A 22611-nucleotide genomic window follows, 5' to 3' on the forward strand; every position below is an offset into this window, starting at 1 on the left:
AAAATAAAATAAAATAAAATAAAAATAAATGTAAATAAATGCGAAAAAGTAAAATGAAAGAAAAACCATGGGTTGCCTCCCACGCAGCGCTTGTTTAACGTCATTAGCTTGACGATTAGAATTTATACACCTGTAGTAGTAGGGATTGGTGGATCAATCAGGGTGTGGCTCGAGTAGTATACTGGAATGTCTCCTCCTTCGTAGAGCTTCAGTCTTTGTCCATTTACAATGAATGGAATACAGGTTTGGTTCTTGATTTCCACGGCTCTGGATCTCAGAATCTTGGATACTTCGAAAGGACCAGTCCATCTTGAACGTAGCTTTCCAGGGAAGAGTCGTAACCTAGTGTTGAACAGGAGAACAGAATCGCCTACATTGAAGTTTTTCTTTACTATTATTTTGTCGTGATAGGCTTTTGTCCTCTCTTTATATATTTTTGCATTCTCGTAGGCAGATTGCCTAAGTTCTTCTAGTTTATGAATGTCTAGGGTACGCTTTTCTCCAACGGCTATGTAGTCTAAATTCAAAGTTTTAATGGCCCAATAGGCTTTATGCTCTAACTCGAATGGTAAGTGACAGGATTTTCCATAGACTGGTTGGTAAGGAGTAGTTCCTATAGGGGTTTTGAAAGCGGTTCTATAGGCCCATAATGCTTCTTGAAGCTTCTGAGACCAGTCTCTCTTAGAAATAGAAACAGTTTTCTCTAGGATTTGTTTTATCTCCCTATTAGATACTTCTACTTGGCCACTAGTTTATGGATGGTATGGTGTTGCTACTCTATGTTTAACTCCATATTTTCTTAAAAGTTTGTCAAATATTCTTGATATGAAGTGTGATCCTCCATCGCTTATGACTAAACGTGGTGTTCCAAATCTAGGGAATATATAGTTTTTAAATAGTTTGATTACTACCCTAGTGTCGTTTGTGGGTGCAGCTATAGCTTCAATCCACTTAGACACATAGTCTACAGCTACTAAGATATACCTGTTTCCTAAGGATGGTGGGAAAGGTCCCATGAAATCTATACCCCATATGTCAAAGAGTTCTACTTCCTGAATGTTTCTTAGAGGCATTTCACCACGTCTTGAAATGTTTCCAGTGCGTTGGCATCTATCACATTTGACAATGCAAGCATAGACATCACGTCACATGGTAGGCCAGAATAGGCCAGCTTGAAGAATCTTGGCGTATGTCTTAGAGGTGCTCGCATGTCCACCATAAGGTGCAGAATGACAATGCTCGATAATACTATTTACCTCTTCTTCTGGAATGCAACGGCGAAAAATGCCATCTTTACCCCTTTTGAAAAGGAGCGGTTCATCCCAATAGGAGTTTCTTACATCGTGGAAGAATTTCTTCTTGCGGTGGTAGTCAAGATCAGGGGGTACTATATCAGCAGCTAGGTAATTAACGAAGTCTGCATACCAGGGTACGTTACTTATTGCTAAGGAATTTTGGGGATGCTCACGAGGGCTTAGGTTATCATCTTCAATGGTTTCTACTCTAGCTATCAGTCTATCATAGGCGAAATCATCATTTATGGGTACTAGTTCTGGTTTTAGATGTTCTAGCCTAGAAAGGTGATCGGGTACTACATTTTCAATGCCTTTTTTATCTCTTATGTCTAAATCAAACTCTTGTAGTAATAGAATCCATCGGAGTAACCTGGGCTTGGCATCTTTTTTACTTAATAGGTAACGAATGGCAGCATGATCAGTATAAACTATAATCTTTGCTCCTACTAGATAAGATCTAAATTTGTCTATAGCGAAAACTACAGCGAGTAATTCTTTTTCATTTGTTGCGTAGTTAAGTTGGGCAGCATCTAGGGTTCTACTGGCATAATAAATGGCATGTAATTTTTTATCTTTCCTTTGTCCTAGAACTGCTCCAACTGCGTAATCACTAGCATCGCACATTATCTCAAAAGGTTCCGACCAATCGGGCGGTTTCATAATGGGTGCTGAGATTAATGCTTGCTTTAAAAGATTAAATGCATCATTACATTTTTCATCAAAAATGAATTCAGCATCTTTCATTAAAAGTCCAGTTAAAGGTTTTCTTATTTTGGAGAAGTCCTTAACAAAATGTCGGTAGAATCCAGCGTGTCCAAGAAAGCTTCGGACTTCTCTTATGGTTTTTGGTGGTTTTAGGTTTTCTATAACTTCTATTTTAGCTCATTCTACCTCTATACCTTTTTCGGAAACTATATGTCCTAAAACTATTCCTTCGGTCACCATGAAATGACACTTTTCCCAGTTTAGCACGAGGTTCACTTCCACGCATCTCTCCAGGATTTTCTCAAGGTTAGCAAGGCAATTGTGGAAATCAAATCCGCAAACCGAGAAATCATCCATAAACACTTCCATGATACCATCTAGGTAATCTGCAAAGATTGACATCATGCAGCGTTGGAAAGTAGTTAGGGCATTACAGAGGCCGAATGGCATTCGTCTTTAGGCAAAAGTTCCATAAGGGCATGTAAAGGTAGTCTTTTCTTGATCTTCGAGGTGAATAGGTATTTGGAAGAATCCAGAGTATCCATCTAGATAGCAGAAGTAAGAGTGTCTAGCTAGACGCTCCAACATCTGGTCTATAAATGGTAAAGGGAAATGATCCTTCCTAGTTGCTTTATTTAATTTTCTATAATCTATACACATCCGCCATCCTCCTTCTAATCGTTTTGCTACATGTTCGCCTTTATCGTTTTGCACGACTGTGATGCCTCCCTTTTTAGGTACTACATGCACAGGGCTCACCCACTTACTATCCGAGATCTGATAGATTATACCTGCCTCAAGTAACTTAAGAACTTCCTTCTTAACAACATCACTCATTATAGGGTTTATTCTTCTCTGATGCTCCCTTGAGGGTTTTGAATCTTCTTCTAGCGAAATCCGATGCATGCATACGGATGGGCTTATACCTTTCAGGTCAGAGATATTATATCCTAAGGTTGAGGGATGTCTTCGTAAAACGTCTAAAAGTTGGTTCGTTTCCTCTTGGCTCAAGGTAGCACTAACTATAACTGGACGGTTCATCTTTTCATTGAGGAACTCGTATCTCAGGTTCTTAGGCAGTTCCTTAAGTTCTAAGGTTGGTTTCTTAGGGCATGGCATAGGATCTGGGGTAAGGGATAAACATTCGTAAAGGTTATCACCGATGTAGGGTTTCTTAAAGTCATCATCTTCCCTTATGAGAGTTGATGGTAACTTAATTGTTTTTATAATTCCTTTTTGTTCTAATTCTCTAACACATTCATCAATGATATCTAAGGCATAACATTCGTCTCCCATCACAGGTGCCATAAGAAATTTTGAAAGTATAAATTCTATTTTCTTGTCACCTACCTCAAATGTCAACTTTCCTTTCTTGACATCTATTATGGCTCTTGCAGTCGATAAGAATGGTCTACCTAGAAGGATTGGTATATCATTGTCCTCTTTGATGTCCATGACAACAAAATCAGTAGGGATAAATAACTGACCTATCCTAACAGGGACATCTTCTAAAATGCCTATCGGATATTTAACAGATCTATCGGCTAACTGAAGTGACATCTTAGTGCGTTGTAATTCTCCTAAGTTTAACCTCTCACAAACTGCTAAAGGCATTAAGCTCACACTAGCTCCTAAGTCTAGAAAAGCTTTTTCGATGACATGATTACCCAAAAGGCAAGGAATGGAGAAATTTCCAGGATCTTTATCTTTCTTTGCTAATTTGTCCTCGGAAATAGCGTTACATTCCAAAGGCTTCGGATCGTCTAGTCTACGTTTGTTGGTAAGGATGTCTTTGAGAAACTTTGCATAAGAAGGTATTTGGGTGATGGCTTCTGTGAAAGGGATTTCTACATGAAGTTTTTCTATAACTTTAATAAATTTTTGATACTGTTTATTGATCTGGGTTTGTTTGAGTCTTTGCGGATATGGTATAGGTGGTTTATACGGCAGGGGTGGTACGTAAGTTTTATCTTTAGGTTCTTCTCCTTTCTCTCGACTTTCCTGGTTTTCAGATTCCTCTGGTTCCTTTACTTTGTCCGGGGGTTTGGTACATTCCTTAGAAGTTTCGGGTTCACTCATTCTTGGGTTTGGTGGCTCATCATAAGCGTTCCCACTTCGTAGGGTAATGGCATTGGCTTGTCCTCTCGGATTTTGTTGAGGTTGTCCAGGGAATTGTCCTCCAGGTGTGGTTTGATGGGCTTGGTTTAAAGCTACCTGAGAGATCTGGGTTTCAAGCATCTTAGTATGAGTAACTATTTGGTCAACCTTGGTTCCTAACTGAGAAATCAATTCGTTAACATGAATGTTTTAGTTCATGAACTCCTTGTTTTGTTGGGTTTGAACGGTGATAAAATTTTCCATAATTTTCTCAAGGCTCGGCTTTGGTGGTACAGGTTGCATAGGTTGATTTGATCTTGGGGCTTGATAACTAGGTCTCGGAGGTGCATTATTTTGGATTGGGTTATTGTTTTTATAAGAGAAGTTCGGGTGATTCCTCCATCCAGGGTTATACGTATTCGGATATGGGTTCCCTTGGGTGTAGTTCACTTGCTCGGAGTGGGTTTCGTTTAATAGACTGCATTCTGCGGATTGGTGTCCTTTGGTTCCACATATCTCACAATCCGACGAAATTGCGGCTACAGTATTCGGGTTTATGCACATATGCTCGACTTTGAGGGCTAATGCGTCCATTTTAGCTTGCATCATGTATATAGAGCTTAGTTCATGCACTCCTCCTTGGGCTTCCTTCTTTTCAATTGTCGCTCGTTCGACTCCCCATGATTGATGGTTTTGAGCCATATCTTCGATGAGGGCACTAGCTTCAGGATAAGGTTTGTTCATCAGAGCACCGCCTGCGGAAGCGTCGATGGTCATCTTCGTGTTATAGTGAAGTCCATTATAGAAGGTTTGAATGATTAACCAGTTTTCTAAACCATGATGTGGGCATGCTCATAACAACTCTTTATATCTTTCCCAAGCTTCGAACAACGATTCTCCTTGGTTTTGGGTAAATCTAGTTATATGGTTTCGAAGAACGGCGGTCTTACTCGGGGGAAAATATCTAGCAAGAAAAACTCTTCTAAGGTTATCCCAAGTCGTAATTGAATTGGGTGGAAGGGAATCTAACCATGATAGGGCTTTATCTCTGAGGGAAAAAGGGAATAATATTAAACGTATTGCCTCAGGAGAAGCTCCATTGGTTTTAAAAGTGTCTGCTAATTGAAGAAATATTTTTAAATGTTGGTTAGGATTCTCAGTAGCGAGACCTGCGAATTGTCTTTGTTGCACTAGTTGCAACAAGGATGGTTTAAGTTCAAAATTATTAGCTGGGAGGGTTGGGTTTACTATACTAGAACTAGGTTCTTCATTAGATGGTTGAGCAAAATCTTTAAGAGGTCTTTGGTTTTGATCTTCGGCCATAGCTCTCTTAATTCTATGAAAGAATAAACGTGCGCGAGCGTAAGTTCAGGTTCCGCCAGAGGATATACTAAGCTTAAACTTCCGGTGCTGCGAGTTCTTCGCATTGACCGGTGGGAAATAGCCTAAGTCTAAACGATATAACAACAGGAAAATGAAATTTGACGAAATTGGTCCCCGGCAACGGGGCCAAAAACTTGATGCGGTGTTTCGCAAGTATACGAATGCGTCAGAGTAATATAAAAGATTGTCGAATCCACAAAGACCAAGTGTCAATCTATCGTTATCTATTGTTATGGTGTTTATCAAAGGCAATCAAAATGGATGTTTTTAGAGTGTGCAATGAAAAGTAAAGTATTGAATAAAGTTTAATTAATAAAGACAAGGTCGAATGTAATTCACGTAATCAATTAATAATCCAGGTACTTGCTAATAGAATTACTTATGGGCAGTGTTTCCTACTTTGAAAAGAACTAATTTAACAGGAACTGTCGCTTTCGCGTATTCAGAACCGAGTTGTACTCCCTAATCAAACCCTCTTATTGTCACTTATAAAAAGGCGCGCATTGCGTTAGAGTAGTAAACCTATTTTTAAGAAATATAGTATCTTGACTAAGTTGAAAAGTATTATAACCTGGATTTCTTAACCAAAAGAGGTCCTTACGAACCAGACTCTAAACTTATAAACGCGTCCGAAAATAGTTTAAAATCTCTTTTCTTCTTAAGTTAAAAACTCCTAATGAACTAAACAAAGCGCTTTCACTGTTTTTGAAATAGTTAAAAACAATTAAGTTTAAAAAGACGTTGGACGGCTTTCGATCTTACCCAACGGAATTGAAGTGCGGGAAAACTCAAGTTGAAAGTTAAAATAGCCCTTAAGTGCTTCTACGAACAATTGTACGGATTATCGGTTCGATTACGATCCTTACATTCTAACCTTATAAATTTAGTTAGACATGGTAAAGTAAAAGTGCATTAATTTAAATAAAAGTAGTGCGAGTGCGGAAAGTAAATAAAAGTAGTGCGAGTGCGAGGAAATAAATAAAAGTAAAGCGAGTGCGAGGAAATAAATAAAGTAAAGCGAGTGCGAGGAAATAAACAAAAGTAAAGCGAGTGCGAGGAAATAAATAAAGTAAAGCGAGTGCGAGGAAATAAATAAAAGTAAAGCGAGTGCGAGGAAATAAATAAAAGTAAAGCGAGTGCGAGAAAATAAATAAGATAAAGACAAGTAATAAAAACCTGCTCCAATCGGAGGGTTGAATAAATTGCAAAGCGGAAATGAAAATGGCGGCAGGATTAACTTCCTTCCAAAGTGCTCCAAACTCGATTACAGACTCTATCACAGACTTGATTACACAATTGTGGTAACACTCCAATGCGAAGCGATTACCATTTTAAAATACTGAATATATGCCTAAGTGAAACAAAGTTTCTCTAAGTTTGCCTCTGTTCTAAGTTTGGATGATTGTAAAAGTGATTTCGAGTTTCTATTTATAAGCAAGTAAAAAGATGGAAATGACCAGGATGCCCTTCAACTTGAAAATGGGAGGGAAACTTTTTTTCGTCTTGTGGCGCCCGCCACAAGGCTATGGCGCCCGCCACAAGGCCATTTTGAGGCGCCTTAGTGGAAGTAGTGAAGAACGTGGCAGTTGAGGGAAGTTGAGCTTGGACACGTCATGGCAGGGTCTATGGCGCCAGCCATAGGGTAGGCCACAAGTGCAAAATGCTGAATTTTAGGGTTTTTAGCTCTTTTTCACTCCTTTTCTCGATCGGGGCTCCGATTAAAGTAAAAACCTAAAAACAAAGGAAAACATGGCAATAAAACAACTAGAATGCATGTGAAATCGGAGTCAAAAACACGGTAAATTTCAGTGTTATCAATAGTGTTCACAGTCATTACTACATATGGGAAAGGCATTATCCCTCATTAAAGCATTCTTGATCTCGATGAGTGGTGTTTTTAACTCGTCCGAACAGGACATCAATCTCCTTCCATTGTCAACTTCCATCATATTCACGGATGCATTTTTGTGAGGGGGCATTGGGTTATTGTTTACATTCGGCCCCTTGGGGGCGAACGTGATTGCCTTAGAATCAATAAGATCTTGAACCTTGTACTTTAATGCTTTACAATTCTCGATTGAATGCACAAGAGCGCCAGAATGAAATTCACAGGGGGAATTTGCATCATAACTGGGAGGAAGAACCATTGGTGGGGGTCCTAACTCCCTTAGTTGTACAAGTGACCCCCTCAATAAATATGGTAGAATATGGCTATAAGGCATGGGAACTGTGTCAAATCTTTTCTCGGGCCTTCGCATCCTTTGTTGTTGTTGTTGTTGTTGATACTGTGGTTGCTGACGTTGTGGTTATTGTTGATACCGTTTTTGTTGTTGAGTTTGAACAGGAATTGCAACTGGTTGTTGTTGACTTGGTTGGACGGGAGCTATGGCGGCTACTTGTAGATAAGTGGGATTTCTTGTTCGAATGATGGAGGCGGCATTGGTCTCGCCTTCTCGTTTTTTACCGTAGGGAACAAAAGGTTTCTTTGATGGACTAGAAGTACAGGCAGAGTTCTGGATCTTTCCCATTTTAATCATATTTTCTATCCTTTCACCGGCTAAGACCAGGTCGGAAAAGCCCGAAGAGGCGCTCCCTAACATTCTATCAAGGTATGGACCTTGCAGATTTCCCATAAACATGTCTACCAGTTCTCTTTCTAGTAATGGGGGGTGTACCCTAGTAGCTAACTCCCTCCACCGTTGGGCATACTCTTTGAAGGACTCCTCAGACCTCTGAGTCAAATTTTGCAACTGCGTGCGATTAGGTGCCATATCATTGTTGTACTGATAGTGCTTAAGGAATGCCTCAGCCATTTCCCTCCATGTGTGAATATGTTTGCCCTCAAGTTGCATGAACCAATCCAAAGATGCCCCACTGAGGGAATCCTGGAAAAAATGCATTAAAAGTTGATCATCGCTGGAATAGGCAGCCATCTTTCGGCAGTATGCCCTAATGTGCATCCTAGGGTCGCTATTTCCCTTATATTTTTCAAAGTCCGGAACTTTGAACTTGGCCGGAATGATGACACCAGGTACCAAGCACATTTGTGCCGCATCAAGGCCTAAAACATCAGTGTTCCCCATTGCCTTGAGCTTTTCCTCTATAGCCTTCACCTTCTTTTCCACCTCGTTGGTTGCTGAACCAAAGGCGTCATCTTGAGAAGCATCCCTTGGGCTGAAGAATGCATCGTGTTGGTCATCTATCTCAAAAAATTGAGGATGAGGATTGTCGTTTGGAACACCGTCAGGTGCATTAATGTTAATTAGAGGATCAACTTGAGGAACTGGAGTCGGAGTCTCGACCGCTGGAGGGGTAGGAGGATTGGTAGTACTGGCACGTTGGTTCATTTCTTCTTGCATTTTTGCCATAACCTCTTGGCATCTTGCAACTGCTTGAATAGTCTCCATCAACTGCCGCATTTGGGACCGCATCTGGGATACTTCTTCCTGAAGGACAACTTGGTTCTCTTGAAGTTGCTCCATGACAGCTTGTTGACGTCCTCGTGTATCGTACCAAAAAGTCATCTTTGGAGAGTGGTTCTGGTCAGAAGAAAAAGGTGGATGGATGAGTTTTTTAGGTTTTTGTGTTTTGAAGGATGCAAATGATGCATGATTTTTTTGTATTAAAGCAAAGCTCTTTTTAGTTATTCATGTTTATTCATTGCAAAAACTACTTGGCGATTCATGTTCACAATCATAAATAGAGGAAAACATAATAGAGAAAAATCACAACTTTCATTCATCCTTTGAAGGGACAATAGACTGCAATACATAGAAGTTGCAAAATACAAGTAATGGAAGCAAATAAACCAACTAGATATCCACCCTAAAAGTGACCCCTTGAGACTTGCAGAGAGCCTCAATATCGATGATGAGTTAGGCCATTGTTCTTTTGCAGAACTTGACGAAGTGGTAGACCTCTTCGGGGGTATTATCTGGGCACATGATCAGATCCGCCTCCTTCAACTTTTCGGGAAAGTCTTGAAGGGCATAGTTAGTTAATACTGTCATGTTGGTGTACTTGTCCCTCCATTCTTCGTAAAGGGCTTGGAGATTATGGATGATTTCGTCCCTTTGAACAATGGCAGCTTCGAATCCATGGCAATGCTCCTCCCAATGTCTGCAGTTGTTTTGCAACTCTACATAGGCTTGGTCATAGATTTCCCTCTTCAAGTTCTTGATTTCCTCGCAAGCTCGTCCAAGGTTGAACTGCTCACGCATGAAGCTTCGGTGAATCTTTTCTTTCTCTAGTTGCTCCTTGGCTAGAAAGTCTTTATACTCTTTTAGATTGGTCTTTAGTTCGAGAATATGGGCCTCGTAATCTTCCCTCGCTTCTTTCTTCATGGCATTAGACCTCTCGACAGTATTTTCAAGGTCCTTGATGATTCGGGATGCTCGATCCAACTCTTCGTTGCGGAAGTCTAGCTCAAAATTAGCTCCTTGTAGAGCTCCACCAACCCAAACTCTTTGTCCCTCGGCTAATCAGAGCCTTTTCTTACTATCTTCAAATTTTTCATAGACTTGCTTACCCTTATCCTCCAAGACGTGGTTACGTTCATTGGCACGATTGAGTTGGACTCGTTGTTGAGTGTTTTCTAACACGAGCTCTTTGATTTGGCTGGTAAGTTTGTCCATTTCCTCTTGTAGGATAGGCTCGGGCTCGGGCATCAATGGGAATGAAGAAAGATCAAACAGAAATGGCATCTTAACCACCCTAGCCCTCTCTTTTACCCACACATAGTAGGGTTCCTTGGCTAGGATGTTTTTCTTACCTCATTCATGGTCAATACGGACTATGCTTGTCCAAGCTTTTCTCACTCTTTTCACGTTTGAATCAAGCGGATCCACGATATTGATGACAAATGGAATGAAATCTCTTTCCTCGGGGGGACTCATCATGGCGTATCCTAGTTGTCTCTTGAGTATAGCAGGGTTGTAGTTGATGCAACCTTGTGTTCCTATTAAGGGTACGTTAGAGAACTCTCCACATCTTATGATGACGTCCTTTGTATCCCATTCCCTCTTGTACTATAGAATTGAGCTGGCAGAGAGAGATGCGAACCTTTGCGGCCATGTCAGTTTGTTTCCGGCGAAGGGTCCACTTTGAGGCATGCGGACCCTCATCCAAAGATGTAGCATAGGAGCGCAACAAAGGAAAGTATATCCCTTCTTCTCATGCCTTGTATGGAAGGTATGGTAGAAATCGGCAAGTAAAAAAGGCACCGGATTCTTTGTTAAAAAGACTTCAACTGCTAACTGATCCACGAACTTGTCCATATTTAGGAAGAGGATAATTCCATGAATCAAAAATGCCAAGGTTGCACTACAAAAGTCGGGTCTTCCTTTTTTTAATCATTTCCCAAGCATGGGCTTCTAGGAACTTTTGAGTTAAACCTTTGATGGATCCTTTAACGCCCCAATTATCCATTAGCTTGTTGGTGTTGATACCCAAGGTGAGTGAAAGCTCGGTCAAATAGAAGCCTTCTTCCAACTTCGGGAAAGGGTTGTATTCTTTGATTGGTCGATTGAGGAGTCTCTCGAGGTCTTCCATGGTTGGAGAGATTTGGAAGTCGGGGAAAGTGAAGCATCTTAAAGGGACGTCATAGTATTGGGACATTGTAGTGATAGCACCATAGTCAACCTTCTAGGTTAGAAGATCTACGATGTTCCCAAAATTGGCTCTAAACTTGTTGTCTTTGAGAGCTACGACCTTTGAACAGAGTACCTTTAATGAACTGATGTCGGGACTCTTGAAGCAGAAAGTAGAAGTGCTTTTCCTTGTTGAAGTATCCATAATTGTGTCGGCAAATAGTCTTGTAATTCTACGTCCGAACAAACGAAAATTTTAAGAGCTTTGCTTATTATTTTGATGATGAATGAATGTATGAATGAATGATTGGTTTATTATTTCCACAAGGCTTTAGGCATGGGTTCATGGTTTTGGACCATCATGACGAAGCATGGAGTTAATAATGACGGCTTAGTAAACCAAGGTTCTCGCTTTCTATGATCTAAGGCTTTTGGAAAATTGGGTGTAAGACACTGCCCCTAGAGTCATGGACTTCCTTGACTGTCAGCCGCTTATGTCAATTTACTTTCCAGGCGACTGCTCCATCAAAGTCATCTATTCTAAGTGAGATCTTCGTATCGACGGCCTTACGAGGAAGGAACCTCGATGGCCTATACTACGCGACCATCGGTCTAGGATAGCCATAGTTTTAAAGGTTCTAAAAGGGGTCTTAAGGTCATTTACTCTAGTAAAAGAAAAGATGCTTACGCCGAAAGCACGAAGGTCATCAATCCCCTTAAGAGAATCTACCAGTAAGTGAGGTTCTCGTACGACCCTAACGAGGAAAGCACCTCGCAGATCAATACTACTCAACCCCCCTATCTCAAGCAAAACTCTCAGACTTGGGTAGGGAGTCCTTCACAAAAGCTTTTTCCTTTGCAATCATTATTGCTTCCAAAAATTCTTCGTCATAGAACCAAAGTTTCGGACCAACAGGAAAACAAAGAAAATATGTACAGGTTAGCAACAAAAGCAGTATATACAAAAAAAAATAGATAATAGATAAATCCATACGTATGTAAAAGAGAAACAACCCAAACTAGGCTAGACTTGCTTAGGAAATTTTGGTGTCCCCAGCAGAGTCTCTAGTTGTCGCTACCGGGATTTCACGATAACGAAACCGGGACTAAAGAGATGCCAAAGAGAGGCAAAGTCAGAAGAGTCGCCATCGAATTTTATTTAGTTTACCTCTATCGGAGAGGAGAGGGGAAATAGTCGATAAAACCCTCGGAAAAGAGGCGTGCATGGTAAGCTCTAAGAGAGAATAAGGAATCGATTTCGCAACCGAGATTTGGGTTCGGAAGTCGGTTACCTAAGGGGAAGGTATTAGCACCCCTTATGTCCATGGTACTCCATGGGAACCATTTGGGTTGTTTTACACACATGGGATTTATCTATCATTGTTTTATTTTCAAAAGAAAATGTGTGTGAAAAAGGGGTGTTTTTGTTATTATAGTGCTCGCCAAGGATTAGGACCCTTGTGCCTATGTATCACTCATTCAGAGATGAGGAATCAGGGCTCCGTAGTTCGGGGTAGAAAATGTTTGTGTGTTGGTTGGTTTTACCTTTGAAAAAAGGGCTTTCGGGATGATGTCCTAAGGCAAAAAAATGAGTTTGATGAGTTGTATTATTTTTACCTTGAACGGAGGTGATTATTCTAGACAACAAGCCAAGCGTCTTGCGTCCAAAATAATCAGAGTAAGGGTAGGAATGCTCCATTCTTACTCATTCTCCACCACTTAAGGCTCGTGGCGAACAATAATAATCGTAATTATTAAGTATTTTTGAATTTGGTTATGAAAATGCAGCTTGACGTTGAATCAAGGTTTGTTTTATTTGATTATGAAATTTGGCTTATGCAACATGAATGCAAAGTAACCAACAAGAAATTAAAGGGGTCTCATTGTAAGATAGTCCAAGAGAAAGTCTTTTGTATGCGAAAGTAACCTAAGCTAAACAAAGGATAATGGTCTTACAAACATGTCCCCCTAAGGTGGTGTCATGATGCCATTCTTACAACATTAATGTAAGTTACAAATAAAATCCAAAATTTGCAACGTATCACAAAGATAAGGAAAATGCCTCCAAGCAAGGGTCCTAAAATGAAATCCTCTAAGTCCAAGTTGATTAAGAGTGGAATGAATATTTTTGTCTTATCATTTTATCATATTTTTGTTGTTTTTAATGTTTGATGACAATAAAATAAATAACAAGTAAATAAACATGCATGATGAATTTGTATAATGATGATGATGATGAGTACTTTAATGTAAATTACAAGGTAATGACATAAAAGTAAATTACAAGATAAAGAAACAATATCACAATAATAATGGTTAGTGAATATAAATGATATAAAACAAATATAAGTCAATAAAATCAAAATCACAATAACAAAGGTTAATGATAAACAAAATTAATGAAGTATAATTAGTGGTTAGTAACATGTACAAAAATGGATATTTTTTAAGACTATTTTCCTAGGCCAAAAAGACTAAAAATATGACATATTAAGGGATAGCTTATCATTGATACAAAGTATTGAAGATGATTAAAAAATCAACTAACAATAGATTTGTAACAAAGAAAGTTATGCAACCTTAAGTCCATCTATTAATACTTTAAAAAAAGTGATTTGTTCTCTTTCTTTTATTTTTACTTATCATTTATTTAGCAAGATAATAAGGTAGTTAATAAATTAGCATAATGTAAATCATATAGTTAGACAACAATAAACATAAACATAAAATACTTGAAATAAAGTGAACAATAAAATAAATTGCAATAATATAAATGTTAAAAGTTAGTAGTTAGTGAACATAAACATAAAGAAAATGAAATGAAATGAACAATAAAATAAATTGCAAGGAATTAAAGTGCAATAATATAAATGTTAGGAGTTAGTAATTAGTAGTTAGTAACAATAAGCAAATGGATTAGCAAGTTAATGTAAAAATATGGTTTCATCTATGCATCAAATGACCCAAATATGGTTCAAATAGAGGCAATCTATCAATGCCTCAAAGTATCATGAATGATCTATTGGTCAACCATTAATAGGTTTGAAACATTGAAGATTTAATCAACTCTAAACAATCATGGTCATGATCTAGTAGACCTCATCAACAAAACAAATACAACAACAAGTCCACAATAAAAGAAAATGATAACACACATAAAGCAATCACAAAAAGGTGAACAAAAAGATAGTAAGAGTAAAAAATCTCAAATAAAAGTGAGTAAACCAAAGTTAATCATTTTTGCAAGCTTGAATCTGAATCATCTCAAAAGACTAAACAAGAACAAGCAATCATTTTTAATCAAAAAAACAGAACCCAAAAGTTAAAAAGTTTAAGTTAAAATCATTACTCAAAAAATGTGAAAAAAGCTAGGTAAAAATGGTGTTGAGCTTGAATGTGAAGCAATGGGTTTGAGATGAAAATATTTGTGATGAAAGCTTAGTAAAGGGGCTGAGTTATGAGTGTTAGAGAGTGAGAAATTTTGAGGAAAAAATGTAAAAATTGAGAAAAGTTGGTGGGGGTGACTTTTGGTAGAGAAAGGTGTTTTGGTTTTGATTTAGGTTTGGAGAAGAGGGGGGTTGAATGATTTTTTTTCTGAATTTTTGGGGGCTAGAAAGCATGAAAAATGAGGGGGAATAGTGCATCTATTTATAGGGAAAGCAAGTGGGTAAGTGGGGGGAACCAAATGCCCTTTGTGCAAAAAAAATGCTTATTTTTGGTGTCTGTGCAGTGGAAATCGATCTACCTAATTGGGTAAATCGATTTCCCTGTTTTTTTTTTAAATTCATGCCTTGCGCCCATGCAATATGCCTTTGGTTATGAATGCTAATGCAATTATGGTGATGAAGCAATGAATAAATGTATGTGTAATAGGATCATAGATCTGATGAAAGTTGTTTGGGGTAGGGTGAATTTTGGGGTATGACAGTTGCCCCTATTTAATTTTCTGGGACCTGAATATATGGATAGCTACGGCTTTCAATGTGTTTAAGGTAAGAGGTGATTAAATACTAATGGGAGTAACCAGAAATTTTCCCTGCCGGAGAATGTTAGAATTTGTTGGGGATTAGGTGTGGTTATGATGATTATGCATGCAATCTGATGTATGCACCCTAAGTATCTTCTTAATGAGAAAACTTTGATATGAAAATCACAAGAAAAAAGAATTAAGGGAATAAAACTTCACTAGGGAATGAGAACAATGGTGACCGCTCCTAGCAACGGCCGGGGAAAAACAACATGGTGTTTCTTAGCAACGACTGGAACACCTAACATGTATTAGGGGTCAAACAAACGAATTCAGTGATGATTCTTAGTAATGGCTAGGATACCCGACTTAGTGGGGGTGATAAATGATTTCAAATGATGATGCCTGGAGACGGTTGTACCATTTAAACCGATTGGGGAGAAAAGACAAGGTACGGTGACGATTCCTAGCGACAGCTAGAATACCCGACTCTTGAGGGAAAAAGGGGTTGTTCAATGGAGATTCTTAGCAACGAATAGAATACTCGACTCGACTAGAGATACAAATTTTCATGACGGTACAGTGATGATCCTTAGCGACGACTAGAATACCCGAAATCCGCCGGAAAGATCAAACAGTTCAGTGACGATTCTTACCTGACTCTATTGAGGAGAATACAGATGTCAAGTGACGATTCCTAGCAATGGCTGGAATACCTGACATTTACTGGAGAAAATGAATTCAAGGATGATTCTTGGCTATAAATGTCTGACTCGGCTTGGGGAATGAGCCCAAAAGGCCTCTAGTCTGAAAAATGAGAATTCAGTGACGATTCTTAACAATGGCTAAGAATACCTGACTCTGCGGGGAAAATATGTTGATGACTTTCTAGGGATAGAAGAAGTACATTGATGTTTCTCAACAATGGCTAGAATTCCTGACTCCTCTAGGGAAACTTGACAATGAAATAAAACACCTAAGCGACGTTTCCCAGCAATGACTGGAATGCGTGGTTGTGCTTGGGGAATGTTTTTTAGGGTGAACATTGATTTTATTGAGGAAATTTCCTAACAACAGTTAGAAAATTCCGAACTCTGACGAGTTAATTTGAGTAAGTTAAAGAGATACTTATGATGTGATGTTATGTATGTCAATGCGTGTTTGGGCTTTCATGGGAAATATATGAAATACAGGTTTGCAAGTTATGCCAAGTATGTTTGGGCTTTGCAGAGGAGTGTATTTGGGGAATGCCAATGGTGGTTGGGCTTAAAAAGGGTGATTGGGGGAAGTGTACTGACTTTCTGATACTTGAGAAATTGGAGCTCGACGTCCAAGCAAGCGCTGAATGTAATGTTTGAGAATTCCTACTAGAGGGAGGAATGATTGGCCAAGTCCAAGAAACTGTGTGGCACCCTCGGGTTGGAAATTCCAAATGCGTTTTGGTTACCTTTAGAAAATTTCAGAAATAATTGTAATTCGATGTTGTCTCCCTTATAGTTTTTTTTTTTTAAAAGGGCCTTTTAATCGAAAAAATTTCCAATGTAATATTATTTAGGCAAAAAGTCATATTTCGCAGACAACACAAGAAAAGTAAAAATATGGAACACATGTGAGGGAACTTATTTTATTGATAAGTGGTCCCCAAAAAAATGGGGATTTTGTACAAAGGAAGCAATTCCTAAAAGAGGTGATTCCGAAAAGAAAACGATAATTGTAATGGAAATGAAACATCTCGGGTTTCCACCAAATTTCAACTCTGCTATAGCCTCTATGCCTTTGGTCGCCCTTTGATCTTGCTTTTCGAAAGAGGGTAATAGGATTGACTTGCTAGGGGACCCACATAATTGACTCGCCAAGGAATGCAGAAGGATTCCTTGCGGGATGCAGCCTCTTGCTCTTATTAAATCCCTAATTTTTACCTAGACCGCTCTTTCGGGTTTTCAGTTTACCGGGATACCCATTTTTGCATAAGTTGCCCTTTCGGGTTTTCAACATATCGGACTTTCTCTTTTTATTATTATTATTATTATTATTATTATTATTATTATTATTATTATTATTATTATATATATATATATATATATATATAAATTTCTTTTTTAAGCATAGTATTTTTTTACTGCATCTGCATTCACCGAGGATGAAAGATCTTCACCATCCATAGTTGCAAGGATTAAGGCTCCTCCAGAGAAGATCTTTCTTAACACATACGGGCCTTCGTAGTTTGGTGTCCATTTTCCCCTGGGATCAGTATAGATTGGAAGAATCTTCTTCAATACGAGGTCTACGACCTTTAGGCTGCGGGGGAAAACCTTTTTGTCATGTGCCCTCTTGATGCGCTTCTGATAGAGTTGGCCATGGAAGATGGATGCTAAGCGCTTCTCATCAATGAGCTTTAGTTGGTAAAATCGAGCTTGTACCCAATCAGACTCATCAATCTTAACATCTATCAAAATCCTTAAGGAAGAAATCTCTACTTCAATCGAAAATACTGCATTCATGTCGTACACAAGGGAGATGGGAGTTGCCCCAGTGGAAGTGCGTATGGAAGTACGATAGCCGTGTAATGCGAATGGGAGCATTTCGTGCCAATCTTTGTAGGTTTCCACCATCTTTTGCACGATCTTCTTGATGTTTTTGTTAGCAGCCTCAACAGCGCCATTCATCTTAGGCCTATAAGGCGACGAGAATATCATTTTATTATTGAGGTTAGATCCATTATCAGTAATGATCTTGTTGGGGACCCCATAACGGAAGATGATTTATTTCCTGAGGAATCGAGTCACCACTTGTCTGGTAACGTTGGCGTACGAGGCTGCTTCTACCCATTTCGTGAAATAGTCAAGGGCTACAAGGATGAAGCGGTGTCCATTCGAGGCAGTTGGCTCTATGCATCCAATCACATCAATGCCCCACATGGTGAAAGGCCAAGGTGATGTTAGGACATTGAGAGGCATTGGCGACACGTGGATCTTATCGGTGTAGATCTGGCACTTGTGGCAAGTTTGGACGTGGCAATGATAGTCAATCTCCATTGTCATCCAGTAGTATTTGGCCCTTAAAAATTTCTTTACCATAGTGCTCCCACTGGCATGCGTCCCAAAGGATCCTTCATGAATTTCCATTATAATCTGGTTTGCTTCTTGCTTGTTCACACATCTAAGAAAAACCGAATCATAATTTCTCTTGTATAATACCCCTCCACTTAAGAAGAATTTGGATGATAGTTTTCGAAGATACTTCTTGTCGGTGATGGACGCGTCCACAGGATACTCTTGGTTCTCTAAGAATTTCATGATGTCATAGAACCAAGGATGACCGTCAGCTTCGTGTTCTGCTGTCAGACAGTAAGCAGGTTCGTCCAAGTAGTTCAGGTGAAAGGACGGCGCTTCGTTCTTCCCCTTAACTTTAAACATGGACGCCAAAGTTGCCAAAGCGTCAGCTAGCTGATTCTCTTCTCGAGGGATGTGGGGAATGTAATTTCATCGAAGTAGGGGACTAGTTTCAAGACATGTTCTTTGTAAGGAATGAGCTTTTGATCTCTAGTATCCCAATCTCCTTTTACTTGGCCGATTACCAAGGCTGAATCTCCATAGACTTCCAGGATTTTGATTCTAAGATCGATAGCAACTTCAATACCAAAGATACAAGCCTCGTATTCGGCCATATTGTTTGTACATTCAAAACATAATCGGGTGGTGAAGGGGAGGTGGAAATTAGTTGGAGAAGTGATTACTGCCCCAATGCCATTTCCATGAGTATTAGAAGCTCCATTAAAAACCATGGTCCATCGGGATCCAGGCTCGGGTCCTTCCTCGGGACCGGGGATGTTGCAATCCTTAATCAACATGATATTCTCGTCGGGGAATTCAAAACGCATAGACTTATAGTCCTCCAAGGGTTGTTGTGCAAGATAATCAGACAATACACTCCCTTTGATGGCCTTTTGAGTGACATGTTGGATATCGTACTCGGTTAAATCCATTTTCCATCGGGCTACTCTACCGGTTAGAGTCGGCTTCTCAAAGATGTATTTGACAGGATCCATCTTAGAGATCAACAATGTCGTATGAGTGAGCATGTATTGTCTTAAACATTTGGCATCCCATGCTAGTGCGCAACAAGTCTTTTCAAGCATCGAATACCTACTCTCGCAATCAGTGAACTTCTTACTCAAGTAGTATATTACATGCTCTTTTCTACTAGTCTCATCATATTCGCCGAGGACACAACCCATTGATCCTTCGAGAACGTTGAGATACATGATTAATGTTCTACCATGTACAGGAGGCATCAACACAGGAGGTTCTTGCAAATATTCCTTTATTTTCTCAAATGTGTCTTGGCAATCATCGTTCCAAATGATGGCTTGATCCTTTCGAAGAAGTTTGAAGATTGGATCACAAGTGGCAGTGAGGTGAGATATGAACCTAGAAATGTAGTTCAATCTACCTAGGAATCCTCGGACTTCCTTCTCGGTTTTGGGTGCAGGCATATCTCGTATGGCTTTTACTTTCTCGGGATCTACTTCGATTCCATGTTAACTGACGATAAAACCTAGCAATTTGTCGGATCTTACCCCAAATGTGCATTTGTTGGGATTAAGCCTCAATTTGAACTTCCTTAGCCTCTCAAACAGCTTTTCTAGATTGACAAGGTGTTCTTCTTCGATTTGAGACTTGGCTATCATGTCGTCGACGTAGACCTCAATCTCTTTATGGATCATATCGTGAAAGAGAGTGACCATGGCTCGTTGGTATGTGGCGCCGGCTTTCTTCAATCCAAAAGTCATCACCTTGTAGTAGAAGGTGCCTCATGGTGTTATGAAAGTGGTTTTCTCCATATCTTCTTGAGCCATATGGATCTGGTTATAACCAGAGAAACCACCCATAAAAGAGAAAACAGAGAACTGAGCGGTATTATCTACTAGCACATCAATGTGTGGCAGTGGAAAGTCATCTTTGGGACTTGCTCTATTTATATCTCTATAATCTATACACATTCTTACTTTGCCATCCTTCTTAGGTACAGGCACAAATGTTAGCTATCCATTGAGGATAATTGGAGACCGCTAGGAAGCCGGCGTTGAGCTACTTTTTTACCTCCTCCTTGATTTTCATAGCCATGTCGGGACGGGTCCTTCGTAGCTTTTGCTTTACTAGAGGGCATTCTTCTTTAAGGGGTAGATGGTGGACCATAATGTCAGTATCGAGGTCGGGCATATCTTGGTATGACCATGCAAATACATCTTTGTATTCCTTCAAGAGCTCAATCAATTTTGCCTTCACCTCGTCTTGTAGAGCGGAGCCAACTCAGACTTCTTTCGCTTCCTCATTTGTCCCAAGGTTAATCACTTCCACTGATTCTTCGTGCGGCTGGATGGCTTTTTCCTCCTGCTTGAGCAGCCTTGCCAATTCTTCTGGGAGTTCGGCCTCTTCCTCGCACTCTTCATCGGCTTGATTAATCGGGTTATCAAAGTCGTATGAGATCGTAGCAGAATTGTCATTGGTGGTTGTCGAGGATGATCTGCATGATTTAAGGTCCACACTTTTATTGGTATGAAAGAAAGGGTGATTTGTAAAGAATTTTTTTTTTAAAAAGAAAAATGCCATTTTGAAAAAGGTGAAATAAATAAATGAAAGGAAAGGATCTCAAAATTGACTGCGAACATGAACCTTTTTCATTAATGATTAATAAGGACATTTGATGAGGACCTACAAATTATTCCCCCATGCCTTGGAATTGACATGGGTTCTTTTGATAAATAGGATGGAAAATAACATTGGGAATTACATTTCAATCAAGGTCACTTTAGGTATTTCAATCTCGGTCCATTTGGTGGTACCCTTTCCATCAGTCTTTGTGAAGATCAACCCAGCATTTTCTTCTTCTTCTTCTTCTTCTTCCATGGCACAAATACGGTTGTCATCAAGGTAACCAGCGTTTGAAAAGTTTTCGGATAACGGGAGCACTAATCCCCTTGTAGCTATCAGCGCGGGCTTCTTCAAATTCTGGGAGTTGTATCCTAAACCGGTACGGTCCTTGTTGGCAGGATGTTCAAGCAATCTTCCCCATCCTTGGGGGTGTCCATCCTTTATGATTGTCAGGGCATCTTTAAGAGATGCCATTGGAGATTCGGCATCTTTTGATTCATCCCTTGCTGGGCAAACCATTTCAACATTGATAACTTCAAATGATTGGAATGGGATTTCCCTCATCTCCCCTTCTCCTTCAATGTATCGGAAAGATGTGAGGTGACTTACCATAATATCCTCCTCACTCTCGACAATAACTAGTTTATCATCAGCTAAGAATTTCAATTTTTGGTGGAGTGTTGAAGTGATTGCACCAGCTGAATGGATCCAAGGCCTCCCAAGCACACAACTGTAGGCTTGATAGATGTCCATTACGAAGAAAGTGATAAGGAAAGTATGGGGACCAATATTCAAAGGTAAATTCACCTCACCGATTACATTCCTTCTAGTCCCATCAAATGCTCTTACTATAAGCTCATCGGCTTCATTACGAGTCCTTCAACAGTTAGTTTAGCAAAGGAGCTCTTAGGCATCACATTGAGGGAAGACCTAGTGTCTACCAAAACTCTTGATAGGACTGTGCCCACACACTCAATAGAAATATGGAGAGCCTTGTTATGATTCTTCCCCTCGGCAGGAAGCTCTTCATCACTAAAACCTAAGCTTAAGCTAGTAGCGATATTGTTAACTACTCCTTCAAACTGACAAACTGAGATCTCTTGTGGTACGTGAGCTGTCCTCAGAAATTTTACCAAAGCATCTCTATGGGCCTCCAAGCACATTAATAAAGACAACATTGAGATATTCGAGGGTGGCTGGTTAAGTTGATCAACTACTCAATAATCGCTCTTCTTGATGATGCGTAAGAACTCGTCTACTTCATTGGAAGGTGTTGATCAACATTGATATCTTCACAGGAATTTTATTGAAGGACTTTCGAAGTAATCATTGCCTTTGACTCAATTTACTTGAAATAGTCAAGCCTATGTTTGGGATGTGCATTGTAAGGAGAGTTTTTAAGGACTCAAGAAGAAGTTGATGTCTGCTCCAATTTTGATATTGTCGAATCCAAGTGAGTCCTTTATGGAGTATTATGAGGCTTCAAAGATGGGTCTAGGTGGTATGTTGATGCATAATGGTAAGGTTGTAGCTTATGCTTCGACAATTAAGATTTCATGAAAGGAATTATCCTACACATGATCAAGAGTTGGCAGCAGAGGTATTCATGTTGAAGATTTGGAGACATTATCTATTTGGCTTCAGATTTGAGGTGTTCCAAGATCAAAAGAGCTACAAGTATCTATTCAATCAGAAAGAGTTAAATATGAGGCATAGGAGATGGCTAAAACTTCTGAAGGATTGTGATTTTGACTTGAGTTACCATCCTGATAAAGCCAACAATATGGTTGATGCATTGAGTAGGAAGTCGTTACATATGTCAATGTTAATGGTTCGAGAGTTGGAATTGATCGAGCAATTCAGAGACACGAGTTTGGTGTGTGAGGATACTCCTAATAGTGTAAGGTTTGTTATGTTGAAGT

The 22611-nt window shown here is 39.5% G+C and overlaps 1 non-coding gene across 1 annotated transcript; it reads left to right on the forward strand.

The window, feature by feature from the left end:
• The first annotated feature begins 4929 nt into the window (after positions 1-4929).
• LOC127133441 (small nucleolar RNA R71) lies at positions 4930-5036 on the forward strand. Its single transcript, XR_007807414.1, has one exon. It is a non-coding gene; the product is annotated as a small nucleolar RNA R71 (small nucleolar RNA).
• The last annotated feature ends 17575 nt before the right edge of the window (positions 5037-22611 follow it).

The sequence above is a fragment of the Lathyrus oleraceus genome, chromosome 3 (assembly GCF_024323335.1).
Source record: "Lathyrus oleraceus cultivar Zhongwan6 chromosome 3, CAAS_Psat_ZW6_1.0, whole genome shotgun sequence".
Lineage (NCBI taxonomy): Eukaryota > Viridiplantae > Streptophyta > Magnoliopsida > Fabales > Fabaceae > Lathyrus > Lathyrus oleraceus.